The sequence below is a fragment of the Arachis hypogaea genome, chromosome 19 (assembly GCF_003086295.3).
Source record: "Arachis hypogaea cultivar Tifrunner chromosome 19, arahy.Tifrunner.gnm2.J5K5, whole genome shotgun sequence".
Lineage (NCBI taxonomy): Eukaryota > Viridiplantae > Streptophyta > Magnoliopsida > Fabales > Fabaceae > Arachis > Arachis hypogaea.
In genome coordinates this window covers 57523936-57537583 of record NC_092054.1, presented here as the reverse complement: position 1 = coordinate 57537583, position 13648 = coordinate 57523936, and the positions used below count along the sequence as shown (strand labels likewise).

Sequence of the window (13648 nt, the reverse complement as noted above, 5' to 3'; positions counted from 1 at the left end):
GAAAATGAGTAACTAAGTGCAGATAATGCAGAAATCCACTTCTGGGGCCCACTTGGTGTGTGCTCGAGCTAAGCATTGAAGCTTTTTCGTTCTTAGGCTTTTTCTGGATTTAAACGCCAGCTTTGGTGCCAGTTTGGGCGTTTAACTCCAATTCTGGTGCCAGTTTGGGCGTTTTACGCCAAGATATTTTAGTCTGACTTTGAACGCCAGTTTGGGCCATCAAATCTCGAGCAAAGTATAAACTATTATATATTGCTGGAAAGTCCAGGATGTCTACTTTCCAACGCAATTTAGAGCGCGCCAATTGGGCTTCTGTAGCTCCAGAAAATCCATTTTGAATGCAGCAGGGTCAGAATCCAGCAGCATCTGCAGTCCTTTTTCAGCCTCTGAATCAGATTTTTGCTCAGGTCCCTCAATTTCAGTCAGAAAATACTTGAAATTACATAAAAACACACAAACTCATAGTAAAATCCAGAAATGTGAGTTTTAAATAAAACTAATAAAAATATAATAAAAAGTAGCTAAAACAAACTAAAAACTATGTAAAAACAATGCCAAAAAGCGTATAAATTATCCGCTCATCACAACACCAAACTTAAATTGTTGCTTGTCCCCAAGCAACTAAAAAGAAAATAGGATAAAATAAAGAGAATGTACAATGAATTCCAAACTTATCAATGAACTTAGTTCCAATTAGATGAACGGGGCTTGTAGCCTTTTTGCCTCTGAACAGTTTTGGCATCTCACTTTATCCTTTGAAGTTCAAAAAGATTGACATCTATAGGAACTCAGAATTCAGATAGTGTTATTGATTCTCCTAGTTAGGTATGTTGATTCTTGAACACAACTACTTTATGAGTCTTGGTCGTGACCCTAAGCATTTTGTTTTCCAGTATTACCACCGGATACATAAATGCCACAGACACATGACTGGATAAACCTTTTCAGATTGTGACTCAGCTTTACTAGAGTCCCCAGTTAGAGGAGTCCAGAGCTCTTAAGCACACTCTTTTTGCTTTGGACCACGACTTTAACTGCTCAGTCTCAAGCTTTTCACTTGACACCTTCACGCCACAAGCACATAGTTAGGGATAGCTTGGTTTAGTCGCTTAGGCCAGGATTTTATTCCTGTGGGCCCTTGATGAGCGGATAATTTATACGCTTTTTGGCATTATTTTTAGTATGTTTTTAGTAGGATCTAGTTACTTTTAGGGATGTTTTTATTAGTTTTTATGTTAAATTCACATTTTTGGACTTTACTATGAGTTTGTGTATTTTTCTATGATTTCAGGTATTTTTTGGCTGAAATTGAGGGACTTGAGCAAAAATCAGATTCAGAGGTTGAAGAAGGACTGCTGATGCTGTTGGATTCTGACCTCCTTGCACTCAAAGTGGATTTTCTGGAGCTACATAACTCAAAATGGCGCGCTTCCAATTGCGTTGGAAAGTAGACATTCAGGGCTTTCCAGAAATATATAATAGTCCATACTTTAGCCGGGTTTAGACGATGCAAAAGGGCGTTGAACGCCAGTTCTATGCTGCAGTCTGGAGTTAAACGCCAGAAACACGTTACAACCTGGCGTTCAACTCCAGAAAGAGCCTCTGCACGTGTAACATTCAAGCTCAGCCCAAGCACACACCAAGTGGGTCCCAGAAGTGGATTTATGCATCAATTACTTACTTCAGTAAACCCTAGTAACTAGTTTAGTATAAATAGGACTTTTTACTATTGTATTTGACATCCTGGATTGTATTTTTGATCCGGTGATCATGTTTTGGGGGCTGGCCATTCGGCCATGCCTGGACCTTTCACTTATGTATTTTCAATGGTAGAGTTTCTACACTCCATAGATTAAGGTGTGGAGCTCTGCTGTTCCTCATGAATTAATGCAAAGTACTACTGTTTTTCTATTCAACTCAACTTATTCCGCTTCTAAGATATTCATTCGCACTTCAACATGAATGTGATGAACGTGACAATCATCATCATTCCCCCACGAACGCGTGCCTGATAACCACTTCCGTTCCACCTTAGATTGGATGATTATCTCTTAGATCTCTTAATCAGAATCTTCGTGGTATAAGCTAGATTGATGGCGGCATTCATGAGAATCTGGAGAGTCTAAACCTTGTCTGTGGTATTTCGAGTAGGATTCTAGGATTGAATGACTGTGACGAACTTTAAACTCGCGAGTGCTGGGCGTAGTAACAGACGCAAAAGGAGGGTGAATCCTATTCCAGTATGATCGAGAACCTCAGATGATTAGTCGTGCTGTGACAGAGCATTTGGACCATTTTCACAAGAGGATAGGATGCAGCCATTGACCACGGTGATGCCTCCAGATGATTAGCCATGCAGTGACAGCGCATCGGACCATTTTCACAGAGAGGATGAAAAATAGCCATTGACAATGGTGATGTCCTTACATAAAGCCAGCCATGGAAAGGAGTAGGATTGATTGGATGAAGACAGCAGGAAAGCAGAGGTTCAGAGGAACGAAAGCATCTCTATACGCTTATCTGAAATTCTCACCAATGAATTACATAAGTATTTCTATCCTATTTTATTTATCTTTTAATTATCTAATTATCTAATCCAATCACATTTGAATCCGCCTGACTGAGATTTACAAGATGACCATAGCTTGCTTCATACCAACAATCTCCGTGGGATCGACCCTTATTCACGTAAGGTTTATTACTTGGACGACCCAGTGCACTTGCTGGTTAGTTGTATCGAAGTTGTGAATGAAAAATGATTTATTAAGACGTGTGTACAGAGTTTTTGGCGCCGTTGCCTGAGATCACAATTTCGTGCACCAAGTTTTTGGCGCCGTTGCCGGGGATTGTTTGAGTTTGGACAACTGACGGTTCATCTTGTTGCTCAGATTAGGTACTTTTCTTTTTGTTTTATTTTCAAAATCTTTTTCAAAAATCAAATCTTTTTCATTTTTCTTATTTATTTTCGAAAATTCTAAAAGTATTTTTTAAAAATCTTTTTCTTATCTTTATCACATAATTTTCGAAAATAACATCATCAATTAATGTTTTGATTCAAAAATTTCAAGTTTGTTACTTACTTGTTAAGAAAGATTCAAACTTTAAGTTCTAGAATCATATTTTGTGATTTCTTGTGAATCAAGTCATTAACTGTGATTTTAAAAATCAAATCTTTTTCAAAACTAGTTTCAATCATATCTTTTCAAAAATATATTTTTATCTTATCTTTTCAAAATCATATCTTTTTCAAAAATTTGATTTTAAAATATCTTTTCTAACTTCTTATCTTCTTATCTTTTCAAAATTGATTTTCAAATTTGTTTCAACTAACTAACTAACTTTTTTTTTGTTTCTTATCTTTTTCAAAACTACCTAACTAACTCTCTCTCTCTCTCTCTAATTTTCGAAAATATCTCCCTCTTTTTCAAAAATTCTTTTTAATTAACTAATTGTTTCAAAATTCAATTTTAATTTATTTCTTCTTCTAATTTTTGAAAATCACTAACTCTTTTTCAAAAATTATTTTCGAAAACCTCCCCCTCTCATCCTCTTCTATTTATTTATTTATTTACTAACATCTCTTTCTCACTCACCAAAAATCCGAACTCCCTCTCTCTCTCTGAGTTCAGATTTTCTCTTCTTCTTTTCTTCTACTCTTCTTTTCTTCCACTCACCTAAGGGAACCTCTACACCTGGGCAAAAAGGATCCCTATTATTATTATTTTTCTGTTCCCTCTTTTTCATATGAGCAGGAGCAAGGACAAGAACATTCTTGTTGAAGCAGATCCAGAACCTGAAAGGACTCTGAAGAGAAAACTAAGAGAAGCTAAATTACAACAATCCAACAAGCACCTTTTAGAAATTTTCGAACAAGAAGAGGAGATGGCAGCCGAAAATAATAATAATACAAGGAGAATGCTTGGTGACTTTACTGCACCTAATTCCAATTTACATGGAAGAAGCATCTCCATCCCTACCATTAGAGCAAACAACTTTGAGCTGAAACCTCAATTAGTTTCTCTGATGCAGCAGAACTGCAAGTTTCATGGACTTCCATCTGAAGATCCTTTTCAGTTCTTAACTAAATTTTTGTAGATCTGTGATACTATTAAGACTAATGGAGTAGATCCTGAAGTCTATAGGCTCATGCTTTTCCCTTTTGCTGTAACAGATAGAGCTAGAGTGGGGTTGGACTCTCAACCCAAAGATAGCCTGAACTCTTGGGATAAGCTGGTCATGGCTTTCTTAGCCAAGTTCTTTCCTCCTCAAAAGCTGAGCAAGCTTAGAGTGGATGTTCAAACCTTCAGACAGAAAGAAGGTGAATCCCTCTATGAAGCTTGGGAGAGATACAAGCAACTGACCAAAAAGTGTCCTTCTGACATGCTTTCAGAATGGACCATCCTGGATATATTCTATGATGGTCTGTCTGAATTAGCTAAGATGTCATTGGATACTTCTGTAGGTGGACCAATTCACCTAAAGAAAATGCCTGCAGAAGCTCAAGAACTTATTGACATGGTTGCTAATAACCAGTTCATGTACACTTCTGAGAGGAATCTTGTGAGTAATGGGACGCCTCAGAAGAAGGGAGTTCTTGAAATTGATACTCTGAATGCCATATTGGCTCAGAATAAAATATTGACTCAGCAAGTCAATATGATTTCTCAGAGTCTGAATGGAATGCAAGCTGCATCCAACAGTACTCAAGAGGCATCTTCTGAAGAAGAAGCTTATGATCCTCAGAATCCTGCAATTGCAGAGGTGAATTACATGGGTGAACCATATGGAAACACCTATAATCCCTCATGGAGAAATCACCCAAATCTCTCATGGAAGGATCAACAAAAGCCTCAACAAGGCTTTAATAATGGTGGAAGAAATAGGTTTAACAATAGTAAACCTTTTTCATCATCCACTCAGTAACAGACAGAGAACTCTGAACAAAAATACCTCTAATTTAGCAAACTTAGTCTCTGATCTATCTAAGGCCACTGTAAGTTTCATGAATGAAACAAGGTCCTCCATTAGAAATTTGGAGGCACAAGTGGGCCAGCTGAGTAAAAAGATCACTGAAATCCCTCCTAGTACTCTCCCAAGCAATACAAAAGAAAATCCAAAAGGAGAGTGCAAGGCCATTGAATTGATCACCATGGCCGAACCTGTAAGGGAGGGAGAGAACGTGAATCCTAGTGAGGAAGACCTCCTGGGACGTCCAGTGATCAATAAGGAGTTTCCCTTTGAGGAACTAAAGGAATCTAAGGCTCAACTAGAGACCATAGAGATTCCATTAAACCTCCTTATGCCATTCATGAGCTCTGATGAGTATTCCTCTTCTGAAGAGAATGAGGATGTTACTAAGGAGCAAGTTACCAAGTACCTTGGTGCAATCATGAAGCTGAATGCCAAATTATTTGGTATTGAGACTTGGGAAGATGAACCTCCCTTGTTCACCAATGAACTGAGTGATCTGGATCAACTGACATTACCTCAGAAGAAATAGGATCCTGGAAAGTTCCTAATACCTTGTACCATAGGTACAATGATCTTTGAAAAGGCTCTGTGTGACCTTGGTTCATGGATAAACCTCATGCCCCTCTCTGTAATAGAGAAACAGGGAATCTTTGGGGTGCAAGCTGCTAAAATCTCATTAGAGATGGCAGACAATTCAAGAAAACAGGCTTATGGACAAGTAGAGGACGTGTTAGTAAAGGTTGAAGGCCTTTACATCCCTGCTGATTTCATAGTCCTAGATACTGCGAAGGATGAGGATGAATCCATCATCCTTGGAAGACCCTTCCTAGCCACAGCAAGAGTTGTGATTGATGTTGACAGAGGCGAACTAGTCCTTCAATTGAATAAGGACTCCCTTGTGTTTAAAACTCAAGGTCATCCTTCTGTAAACATGGAAAAAAGGCACAGTAAGCTTCTCTCAAAACAGAGTCAACCAGAGCTCCCACAGTCAAACTCTAAGTTTGGTGTTGGGAGGCCACAACCAAACTCTAAGTTTGGTGTTGAACTCCCATATCCAAACTCTAAGTTTGGTGTTGGGGAGTCTCAACAATGCTCTGAACATCTGTGAGGCTCCATGAGAGCCCACTGTCAAGCTATTGACATTAAAGAAGCGCTTGTTGGGAGGCAACCCAATTTTTATTTATCTAATTTTATTTTTATTGTTATTTCATGTTTTATTAGGTTCATGATCATGTGGAGTCACAAAATAAATATAAAAATTGAAAACAGAATCAAAAACAGCAGAAGAATAATCACACCCTGGAGGAGGATCTCACTGGCATTTAAATGCCAGTAAGGAGCATCTGTCTGGCGTTCAGACGCCAGAAATGCACAGTGAAGAAGAGCTGGCGCTGAACGCCAGAAACAAGCATCAGTTTGCCGTTTAAACGCCAGAATTGCATGCAAAGGCATTTTACATGCCTAATTGGTGCAGGGATGCAAATCCTTGACACCTCAGGATCTGTGGACCCCACAGGATCAACTCAGTATCTGTGGACCCCACAGGATCCCCACCTACCACCACTCACTCTCTTCCCTCTTCTCAATGTTCAATCTCTCTTCCCTATCACCACTCACATCCATCCACTCTTCCCCATAAACCTACCTCATAAACTCCACCTACCTTCAAAATTCAAAATCAATTTCCCACCCAAACCCACCCATATGGCCGAACCTTAACCCCCCCTCCCTTCCCTATATAAAGCCCTCCATTCTTCTTCATTTTCACACAACACAACCCTCTCTTTCCCTTCTTGGCCGAATATACCTCTCCCTCCTCTCCTCCATATTTTCTTCTTCTTCATCTATTCTTTCTTCTCTTGCTCGAGGGCGAGCAATATTCTAAGTTTGGTGTGGTAAAAGCATAAGCTTTTTGTTTTTTCATTACCATTGATGGCACCCAAGACCGGAGAATCCTCTAGAAAAGGGAAAGGGAAGACAAAAGCTTCCACCTCCGAGTCATGGGAGATGGAAAGGTTCATCTCCAAAGCTCATCAAGACCACTTCTATGATGTTGTGGCCAAGAAGAAGGTGATCTCCGAGGTCCCATTCAAACTCAAGAGAAATGAGTATCCAGAGATTCGACATGAGATCCATAGAAGAGGTTGGAAAGTTCTAACAAACCCCATCCAACAAGTTGGAACTCTAATGGTTCAAGAGTTCTATGCTAATGCATGGATCACAAGGAACCATGATCAAAGTAAGAACCTAAACCCAAAGAATTATCTCACCATGGTTCGGGGGAATTACTTAGATTTTAGTCCGGAAAATGTAAGGTTGGCGTTCAACTTGCCAATGATGGAAGAGAACGCATGCCCCTACACAAGGAGAGTTAACTTTGATCAAAGGTTGGACCAAGTCCTCATGGACATATGTGTGGAAGGAGCTCAATGGAAGATTGACTCAAAAGGCAAACCGGTTCAACTGAGAAGACTGGACCATAAGCCTGTAGCTAGAGGATGGTTGGAGTTCATTCAACGCTCAATCATTCCCACTAGCAACCGGTCTGAAGTTACTATAAACCGGGCCATCATGATCCATAGCATCATGATTGGAGAAGAGGTGGAGGTTCATGAGATTATACCTCAAGAACTCTACAAGGTGGCTGACAAGTCCTCCACTATGGCAAGGTTAGCTTTTCCATACCTCATTTGCCATCTATGCAATTCAGCTGGGATTGACATAGAAGGAGACATTCCCATTGAGGAAGAGAAGCCCATCACTAAGAAAAGGATGGAGCAAACAAGAGAGCCCATTCATGGAGCTCAAGAGACGCATGAAGCTCATCACCATGAGATCCCGGAGATGCCTCAAATGCATTTTCCTCCACAAAACTATTGGGAGCAAATCAACACCTCTCTAGGAGAATTAAGTACCAACATGGGACAATTAAGGGTGGAACATCAAGAGCACTCCATCATCCTTCATGAAATTAGAAAAGATCAAAAAGCAATGAGGGAGGAGCAACAAAGACAAGGAAGAGACATAAAAGAGCTCAAGGACATCATTGGTTCCTCAAGAAGGAAACGCCACCATTACTAAGGTGGATTCATTCCTTGTTCTTAAATTCTCTATTTTTCATTTTCTTTATGTTAAGTGCTTATCCATGTTTGTGTCTTATTACATGATCATTAGTAATTAGTAACTATGTCTTAAAGTTATCAATGTCCTATGAATCCATCGCCTCTCTTAAATGAAAAAATGTTTTAATTCAAAAGAACAAGAAGTACATGAGTTTCGAATTTATCCTTGAACTTAGTTTAATTAATTTGATGTGGAGACAATACTTTTTGTTTTCTAAATGAATGCTTGAACAGTGCATATGTCTTTTGAAGTTGTTGTTTAAGAATGTTAAATATGTTGGCTCTTGGAAGAATGATGACAAGGAGACATGTTATTTGATAATCTGAAAAATCATAAAAATGATTCTTGAAGCAAGAAAAAGTAGCAAAGAACAAAGCTTGCAGAAAAAAAAAGAGAATAAAAAGAAAAAGCAAGCACAAAAAGCCAAAAGCTCTTAAAGCCAAGAGGCAAGAGCAAAAAGCCAATAACCCGTAAAACCAAAAGGTAAGGGTAAATAAAAAGGATCCCAAGGCTTTGAGCATCAGTGGATAGGAGGGCCTAAAGGAATAAAATCCTGGCCTAAGCGGCTAAACCAAGCTGTCCCTAACCATGTGCTTGTGGCGTGTAAGTGTCAAGTGAAAACTTGAGACTGAGCAGTTAAAGTCAAGGTCCAAAGCAAAAGAAGAGTGTGCTTAAGAACCCTGGACACCTCTAATTGGGGACTTTAGCAAAGCTGAGTCACAATCTAAACAGGTTCACCCAATTATGTGTCTGTGGCATTTATGTATCCGGTGGTAATACTGGAAAACAAAGTGCTTAGAGCCACGACCAAGACTCATAAAGTAGCTATGTTCAAGAATCAACATACTGAACTAGGAGAATCAATAACACTATCTGAACTCTGAGTTCCTATAGATGCTAATCATTCTGAACCTCAATGGATAAAGTGAGATGCCAAAACTATTCAAGAGGCAAAAAGCTACAAGTCCCGCTCATCTGATTGGAGCTATGTTTCATTGATAGTTTGGAATTTATAGTATATTCTCTTCTTTTTATCCTATTTGATTTTCAGTTGCTTGGGGACAAGCAACAATTTAAGTTTGGTGTTGTGATGAGCGGATAATTTATACGCTTTTTGGCATTATTTTTAGTATGTTTTTAGTATGTTTTTAGTAGGATCTAGTTACTTTTAGGGATGTTTTTATTAGTTTTTATGTTAAATTCACATTTTTGGACTTTACTATGAGTTTGTGTATTTTCTGTGATTTCAGGTATTTTCTGGCTGAAATTGAGGGACTTGAGCAAAAATCAGATTCAGAGGTTGAAGAAGGACTGCTGATGCTGTTGGATTCTGACCTCCCTACACTCAAAGTGGATTTTCTGGAGCTACAGAACTCAAAATGGCGCGCTTCAAATTGCATTGGAAATTCGACATCCAGGGCTTTCCAGCCATATATAATAGTCCATACTTTGGCCGAGTTTAGACGACGCAAAAGGGCGTTGAACGCCAGTTCTACGCCGCAGTCTGGAGTTAAACGCCAGAAACATGTTACAACCTGGCGTTCAACTCCAGAAAGAGCCTCTGCACGTGTAGCATTCAAGCTCAGCCCAAGCACACACCAAGTGGGCCCCAGAAGTGGATTTATGCATCAATTACTTACTTCTGTAAACCCTAGTAACTAGTTTAGTATAAATAGGACTTTTTACTATTGTATTTGACATCCTGGATTGTATTTTTGATCCGGTGATCACGTTTTGGGGGCTGGACATTTGGCCATGCCTGGACCTTTCACTTATGTATTTTCAACGGTAGAGATTCTACACTCCATAGATTAAGGTGTGGAGCTCTGCTGTTCCTCATGAATTAATGCAAAGTACTACTGTTTTTCTATTCAACTCAACTTATTCCGCTTCTAAGATATTCATTCGTACTTCAACATGAATGTGATGAACGTGACAATCATCATCATTCCCCTACGAACGCGTGCCTGACAACCACTTCCGTTCCACCTTAGATTGGATGATTATCTCTTAGATCTCTTAATCAGAATCTTCGTGGTATAAGCTAGATTGATGGCGGCATTCATGAGAATCCGGAAAGTCTAAACCTTGTCTGTGGTATTCTGAGTAGGATTCTGGGATTGAATGACTGTGACGAACTTCAAACTCGCGAGTGCTGGGCGTAGTGACAGACGCAAAAGGAGGGTGAATCCTATTCCAGTATGATCGAGAACCTCAGATGATTAGCCGTGTTGTGACAGAGCATTTGGACCATTTTCACAAGAGGATAGGATGCAGCCATTGACCACGGTGATGCCTCCAGATGATTAGCCATGCAGCGACAGCACATCGGACCATTTTCACAGAGAGGATAAAAAGTAGCCATTGACAATGGTGATGTCCTTACATAAAGCCAGCCATGGAAAGGAGTAGGATTGATTGGATGAAGACAGCAGGAAAGCAGAGGTTCAGAGGAACGAAAGCATCTCTATACGCTTATCTGAAATTCTCACCAATGAATTACATAAGTATTTCTATCCTATTTTATTTATCTTTTAATTATCTAATTATCTAATCCAATCACATTTGAATCCGCCTGACTGAGATTTACAAGATGACCATAGCTTGCTTCATACCAACAATCTCCGTGGGATCGACCCTTACTCACGTAAGGTTTATTACTTGGATAACCCAGTGCTCTTGCTGGTTAGTTGTATCGAAGTTGTGAATGAAAAACGATTTATTAAGACGTGCGTACAGAGTTTTTGGCGCCGTTGCCTAAGATCACAATTTCGTGCACCAAGTTTTTGGCGCCGTTGCCGGGGATTGTTCGAGTTTGGACAGCTGACTGTTCATCTTGTTGCTCAGATTAGGTACTTTTCTTTTTGTTTTATTTTCAAAAAATTTTCAACAATTTTTCCTTTGTTTTCGAAAAAAAAGTAAAAAAAAATTCTTTTCAAAAAATTTTTATTTTGTTCTTCAGAATTTTTAAGAATGAATTCTAGTGTTTCATGAAGCATGTTGAAGCCTGAATGGCTGTAAAGCCATGTTTAAATTAATTTGGATTGGGGCTTCCAACCCATCATTATCAAGAGCAAGCTAGTTGTTGCTAATCTACCTGCTGCTGTTCCAGATCCAAAAGATTTACATGCTAAAGCTTGACTGGCTATTAAGCCATGTCTAACCCTCAGATTGGAGCTTTAGACTAAGAATACAAGATTCCTGGAATTCATATTAAAAATTTTGGAATCCTTATTTTCCTTTTTCAAATTAATTTTCAAAAAATCCAAAAAAAAAAAAATTTTAAAAAATCATAAAAATAAAATATTTTGTGTTTTTGTTTGAGTCTTGAGTCAATTTTTAAGTTTGGTGTCAATTGCATGTTCATCTTGCATTTTTTGAAAAATTCATGCATTCATAGTGTTCTTCATGATCTTCAAGTTGTTCTTGGTAAATCTTCTTGTTTGATCTTGATGTTTTCTTGTTTTGTGCATTTTCTTGTTTCTCATGTGCATTTTTGCATCCATAGAGTCTAAGCATCAAAGATTTCTAAGTTTGGTGTCTTGCATGTTTTCTTTGCATAAAAAATTTTTCAAAAATATGTTCTTGATGTTCATCATGATCTTCAAAGTGTTCTTGGTGTTCATCTTGACATTCATAGCATTCTTGCATGCATTCATTGTTTTGATCCAAAATTTTCATGCATTGAGTCTTTTTCATGTTTTTCTCTCTCATAAAAAAAAATTCAAAAATCAAAAATATATCTTCCCTCTTTTTCACTCATAAATTTTGAAAATTAGATTTGACTTTTTTAAAAAATTTTAAAAATCTAGTTGTTTTTATGAGTCAAATCAAATTTTCAATTTAAAAATCTTATCTTTTTCAAAAATCAAATCTTTTTCATTTTTCTTATTTATTTTCGAAAATTCTAAAAATATTTTTCAAAAATCTTTTTCTTATCTTTATCACATAATTTTCGAAAATAACATCATCAATTAATGTTTTGATTTAAAAATTTCAAGTTTGTTACTTACTTGTTAAGAAAGATTCAAACTTTAAGTTCTAGAATCATATTTTGTGATTTCTTGTGAATCAAGTCATTAACTGTGATTTTAAAAATCAAATCTTTTTCAAAACTAATTTCAATCATATCTTTTCAAAAATATATTTTTATCTTATCTTTTCAAAATCATATCTTTTACAAAAATTTGATTTTAAAATATCTTTTCTAACTTCTTATCTTCTTATCTTTTCAAAATTGATTTTCAAATTTGTTTCAACTAACTAACTAACTTTTTTTTGTTTCTTATCTTTTTCAAAACTACCTAACTAACTCTCTCTCTCTCTCTAATTTTCGAAAATATCTCCCTCTTTTTCAAAAATTCTTTTTAATTAACTAATTGTTTCAAAATTCAATTTTAATTTATTTCTTCTTCTAATTTTTGAAAATCACTAACTCTTTTTCAAAAATTATTTTCGAAAACCTCCCCCTCTCATCCTCTTCTATTTATTTATTTATTTACTAACATCTCTTCCTCACTCACCAAAAATCCGAACTCCCTCTCTCTCTCTGAGTTTAGATTTTCTCTTCTTCTTTTCTTCTACTCTTCTTTTCTTCCACTCACCTAAGAGAACCTCTACACCTGGGCAAAAAGGATCCCTATTATTATTATTTTTCTGTTCCCTCTTTTTCATATGAGCAGGAACAAGGACAAGAACATTCTTGTTGAAGCAGATCCAGAACCTGAAAGGACTCTGAAGAGGAAACTAAGAGAAGCTAAATTACAACAATCCAGCAAGCACCTTTCAGAAATTTTCGAACAAGAAGAGGAGATGGCAGCCGAAAATAATAATAATACAAGGAGAATGCTTGGTGACTTTATTGCACCTAATTCCAATTTACATGGAAGAAGCATCTCCATCCCTACCATTGGAGCAAACAACTTTGAGCTGAAACCTCAATTAGTTTCTCTAATGCAGCAGAACTGCAAGTTTCATGGACTTCCATCTGAAGATCTTTTTCAGTTCTTAACTAAATTTTTGCAGATCTGTGATACTATTAAGACTAATGGAGTAGATCCTGAAGTCTACAGGCTCATGCTTTTCCCTTTTGCTGTAAGAGATAGAGCTAGAGTGTAGTTGGACTCTCAACCCAAAGATAGCCTGAACTTTTGGGATAAGCTGGTCACGGCTTTCTTAGCCAAGTTCTTTCCTTCTCAAAATCTGAGCAAGCTTAGAGTGGATGTTCAAACCTTCAGACAGAAAGAAGGTGAATCCCTCTATGAAGCTTGGGAGAGATACAAGCAACTGACCAAAAAGTGTCCTTCTGACATACTTTCAGAATGGACCATCCTGGATATATTCTATGATGGTCTGTCTGAATTAGCTAAGATGTCATTGGATACTTTTGCAGGTGGATCCATTCACCTAAAGAAAATGCCTGCAGAAGCTCAAGAACTTATTGACATGGTTGCTAATAACCAGTTCATGTACACTTCTGAGAGGAATCTTGTGAGTAATGGGACGCCTCAGAAGAAGGGAGTTCTTGAAATTGATACTCTGAATGCCATATTGG

General features: G+C 37.7%; 2 non-coding genes across 2 annotated transcripts; both read right to left on the bottom strand.

Moving 5' to 3' along the window:
• Window positions 1-4278: 4278 nt before the first annotated feature.
• On the bottom strand, window positions 4279-4386 carry LOC112780624 (small nucleolar RNA R71). Its single transcript, XR_003191448.1, has one exon. It is a non-coding gene; the product is annotated as a small nucleolar RNA R71 (small nucleolar RNA).
• An 8916-nt stretch (window positions 4387-13302) lies between these two features.
• Window positions 13303-13406, bottom strand: LOC112781052 (small nucleolar RNA R71). The gene has a single exon (XR_003191850.1). It is a non-coding gene; the product is annotated as a small nucleolar RNA R71 (small nucleolar RNA).
• Between the last annotated feature and the right edge of the window lie 242 nt (window positions 13407-13648).